Source organism: Vidua macroura, chromosome 1, assembly GCF_024509145.1.
Source record: "Vidua macroura isolate BioBank_ID:100142 chromosome 1, ASM2450914v1, whole genome shotgun sequence".
In the NCBI taxonomy this organism is placed as follows: Eukaryota; Metazoa; Chordata; class Aves; order Passeriformes; family Viduidae; genus Vidua; species Vidua macroura.
The window spans coordinates 77,789,934-77,795,024 of NC_071571.1; the positions used below are offsets into that span (position 1 = coordinate 77,789,934).

A 5,091-nucleotide genomic window follows, 5' to 3' on the forward strand; every position below is an offset into this window, starting at 1 on the left:
TTTTCAGTTGAACTGGAACCCAACAAAAATATGGTAGAATGAATCAAATAAATCCTAGTAAAGTGATATAAATTATTACTTATAATTTACAATTTGTATGCAGTCAACAAGGAAAATTAATAATTATTTATCAAATTTGATTAGATGCCTCATAGCTGTAATTAAAGGTAAGTGTTTTGGATTTTAAATTTGTGCTCTTGTTAATTTTAAGAATCATCTATCAGGAAGGATATAAGTTGTCCTGTGAACTTTGAATATTCTCCAGGGTTTTCCTGAAGATAGGAAATTTTGCTTGAGATTGTGGCTCAGATCACCTCCCCCATCTAGTTGTTTCACAGTAAATGGACATGCATACTTAATTTGGGTGTTAAACCATAATCTTTGTGAATTAAGCCCAGCATGCAGCTCAGCCCCACACAGCCACTCACTCATTTCCCACAGTGGGACTGGAGAGAAGGGGAAGGATAACAATGAGAAAATTTCTGGATTGAGAAAAAGACACTTTAGTAGGGAAAGCAGAAGCCATTAACCAACCAAATGAGGCATTCATCCAACACTTCCCATTGGCAGGTAGGTGTTCAGCTATCCTGAGGAATGTCAGGCTTCATCAAGCTTAGCAGTTACTTGGGAAGTCTAACACCATCACTCAGAAGGGGACACAGCTGGGACAGCTGACCCCAATTGACCCAAGGGATATTCCATGCTTTATGACATCATAGGCAGCACATGCAGCTGGGGGGAACATTCTAAGTCCTTGTGCACCCACAGACTACTTGCTGGTGAGCTGGGGGAGAAGGAGGAAAGCAATGCCTAAAACTTGCCTATATTATCAAAACTCCTTTAGTCACAAATCCAAAACACAGCACCATATCAGCTGTGTATGAAAAACGTATCTCTCATCACAGCCATAAACCAGCAGAGCATTTAACCAAGTTATTTGACCTAGTATTTTTCAGGACTTGCAGCAGACCTAGGCTTTTTTTGAATAGTCTCCAGAACCCTGTCTGGATACCTATGGCATCTCATATGACATCAGGTATCTGTAACCAGGCAATAAATAAGTTTCAGGTGCTTAATCATTGCAGTTTACAGCACAGCACTCTATCCAGGTCACATGTTTGATTTTTAAGAACCACTGAATACATGCCTAGCATAAGTGCTTAGGAAAATCAGCATGAGTCCTATCCTACGAATGCAACAGCCTTTTCCAAACTGGAAGTGTAGCTTCAACAGTTTATTTAAAAAATTGTATGTATTTTACTCCTTGGTTCAAAGAGTACTAAAATTTTTGCAAGTGCTTTTAATTATGAAATTTTTGTAAACAGTGACTTTAAAAATGTAATGTGAAATTTGCCCAGCTTGATGAAAGCAATTTAAAAAATCCCTTATAGCAGTCATCAGCTTAGGTTTTTAATTGTGTAGAAAGCTTCTTTTCTACAGAGATAATTATACAGAGCTATTTTGAAAAATAGTAATAGAATTGAAAACCAACTTCAGATCTCCAGCCAGATTTTGCAGTGTTCTGATGTAAGTCACACCACTGTAAAGCTCTGAACAGTATTAGCAGCCTTACTCTTTCATGCTAGGTCATCACATCTATATAATGGAAACTGATAGTGTCAACACAATGGCAATTAATGCCTATACTCATGTTAGAACAGAAGGCAATGGAATTACTTCAGGACAGCACTGAAAGTCCAGACTACCATGCAGGAATCATGCCAACATGTTTGCACTGTTTCTGGAATTTAATGTGACATCCACACTGTTGCCCTGAACTCTATGGATGAAGCAACACATTGAACAGTAATTCAGACAGCTTTATGCCATATTCAATTCTTCACATAACAAACCCAGGTTATCAAAAGAGGGTTGATCAGCACAGCTTGGTTAACTGGAAATAGTGACTGATGTAGTGAAAAACTAGAGCAGATATTACTAAACTGTTATCATTTAGAGAGACACACCATTTTATGTCAAATTGTATATCTGTGTGTGTAAGTGTACATACAGCTAAACTACAGATGAAAGCACAAATGTGCCATGAACAACACTGACAGCCGTGATCACAAAAGCTTATCATGAGAAGTTACCTTAAGCTCAGTCCAGATTTTATGCAAATTTCCTTGAACTAATGGCCACAAAAACAAAAAGGTTTCAGAGTGTAACAGAGAACAGCATTGGTCCCCGTGCTAAGTCAACCTGCTTATACCTTAACTGTTAACAGCATACAACCATACAGAGATGTCATTCAGAGCCCAGCCCTGGAATACACCAGCTGTGAACCAGAGTTTGATGTCATGCACAAACTTGATAAAGGTGAATTTTCTTGCCTTTTCTAGACTATTGATGAAAACATGAAACAGGATAGCCCTCAAGTTAAAACTCAGAGAAACTCCACTTGCAACTGGCCTCCAAGTAAAGTACACACTGTTAACCCCTTTCCTTCAGATTCATCCACCCAGCCAGCACTCTACCAAGCTATTAATCCACCCATCTACACTGTAACATCCTTCTCTGAACACTGAGATGCTCTGATAAGCAGGGTTAAAAGCCTTTGCAGTCTTGGAAGAAAAAAACCAACACTCTCCGACATCCATAAACCCAACTGCAAATGCTGAACTTGTATTAAAGGGTAGTCAGGTTAGTCAAGATTTATTTACCCTTGGTAAACTCATGCATACCCACTACCTTCACATGGCCAGTATGTGTTTTATTCACAAAATAGTTTTACAAGGGGTGAAATGTGGTTTATCAGCTCCTACCTGGAGTTCCACTGACATTCCCACTCATCCTTTAAAACAAGCGCAACGTCTCTCTGTTTCCAGACATCAAGGGACTCTCCTGGTTCCATGACCAGTTGTAGATGATAGTAAACAGCCTCACAATGACACGAGTTGTCTCTGTGACTTTCTCATTAATAAGAGTCTCAGGCCCTCTGTAGTCTCTCTACCACACCAAAAAATATGGTGGCTTTAAATCTATGGGCTTTAAATCTATGGCAAGCAGTAAACTTTCTGTGCAGATGGTGTGTCTGCTCAGAAGCTAGATGCTTCTGCTCCCATCAAAACAGGATCTCCATTTTGGTGCTGATAGCCTATTAAGGTCCAATTCCCCCATAGACCCTCCTTAGGAGAGCTTGTTCCTCTGTATGGCTATTGTGGCACAGTATCCATGTCTATAAGATCAGATCTGACATCAGAGAAGCCTTTCTCTTACTCCAAAAACTTCAAGCCTGTCTCATCTTTCAGGTCTCCATCCATGAGTCACTCAAACATAGCCTCTCTATGTATGCCTTTCCTTCCCTATGAAAAGATCTTCCCAATGAGGGAAGAACTCAGGCTCTTCTCTCTCTTAAAGTTTCTATGAAGCCCCAGTCAACCATATTTTTTTCCGTTCTAATAGCACATCTGCCCCGTGTAATATTTCATAGAATCATAGAATCATTTAGGTTAGAAAAGACTTCCAAGATCATCCCACTCTCACTCTCTCAGGTAGTAGTAGAGAGGTATAAGGTCTTCCCTGAGACTCCTTTGCTCCAGGGTAAACAACCCCAGCTCTGTCTGCTGTTCCTGAAGATACTTACCCCCTAGAGCCTTCACTACCTCCACTGCCCTTCTCTGGATACACTCCAGCACCTCAGAGTCTTTCCTGCTGTGAGGGCCCAGAACTGAACACAGGATTAGAGGTGCAGCCTCATGAGTACAGAGTATGGGGGAAAATTATTGCTCTGGTCCTGCTGGTCACACTACTGCTGATAGAGGACACGATGCCATTTGCCTTCTTGGCCACCTAGGCTGGCTTGCTCATGTTCAGCTGGCATTGACCAGCACCTCCAGGCCCTTTTATTGCTGGGCACCTTTCCAGATACTCCTTCCCCAGTCTGTAGCATTGCTTGCGGTTCTTATGACCCAAGCAGGGGGCAGATTTCCACCCAGCAATGCAGGGCTTTTACCACCACTTATTTCCTGCAAGTGAGACCAGTGTTCCACAGGCAGTCCTAGCTGCTCCAAATCCAAAGCCATTTTCTCATGACCTTCATCTGGGTCAGAGCCTCTGATATGCCCAGGTGTCATCCTCAGAAGGAGACCATGCCCTCTGGAGCATCACCACCTGAACTCCCACATAGTCTAGAGCAGCCTCCAGATGCTGCTTCCTGTTGTGTCTGGGTATTCATACCAGCCAGGTGGAGAGACTCTACCTGACGTGCATCTGTAGGACCCTTCTACACAGCAACCCAACAATCAGAAAACAGACAAAAAATCAAGGACTCACCAATTATGAAAGAGATAACATCAATAAGGGAGAAAAAACTGACAAGTCCCAGTGATGGATTTGCACCTAGGATGGAGCAACACTGTACACATTTACAGACTGGGAGAGGAGTGGCTGGAGGGCAGCCCTGCAGAAAGGGATCTGGGGATGCTAGTCAGCAGCAGCTCTGTGCGAGTCAGCAGAAGGAAATTGCCATAAGATAAACCACCACAGGGGGAACTTAAGCACATCTCTCTGCCCTCCTCACATTTACTGTTAAATAAAATCCGTGTTATTGACTTAGGCATGTGGTCATTTGCACCTTAATTCAGGCAAAGGTTGAATCTAGTCATAAAACACAGGAAGCATCCTATCCTTTCTAAAGCAATTGTCAGCCTTTCTTTCAGTCAGCACTTGGACTGAGTTAGAATTCAATCAAATTTTCTGAATTCAAGTGTCTTCAGGTAATAGCTTACTGTTTGACCTACTTTCTTCAGAATAGTTCAGATAAACATTCTACATTCACAGGAATATTTCCGGCCCACTACTGGCAAGATATTGAACATTGCCTAAGGTCTCAGTTGAGCTTTGACCTTTCTAACTATTTATTCAAAAATGGTGCATCAAAATCTATAGCAAAGGTCTACTAAGGCAGACCCACAGGAAATCCAATCCATTTTTCTTTCGAAGGACTTCATGAGAGCTGTCAGATGGAACTGTAGATGCCACTGCAATGTATGAAGTTTATGTGCCATTCGCAACTGAAATATAAATCCAATTGTGCAGGTTTTGGAAGAGCTAAGAGTTAATTTTCTTCACAGTAGCTAGTATGGATCT

General features: G+C 41.5%; 1 long non-coding RNA gene across 1 annotated transcript; it reads left to right on the plus strand.

The window, feature by feature from the left end:
• The first annotated feature begins 787 nt into the window (after window positions 1–787).
• Window positions 788–4,557, plus strand: LOC128813677 (uncharacterized). The gene is made up of 3 exons (XR_008439128.1): window positions 788–1,036; window positions 2,228–2,319; window positions 4,346–4,557. It is a non-coding gene; the product is annotated as an uncharacterized LOC128813677 (long non-coding RNA).
• Window positions 4,558–5,091: the final 534 nt, after the last annotated feature.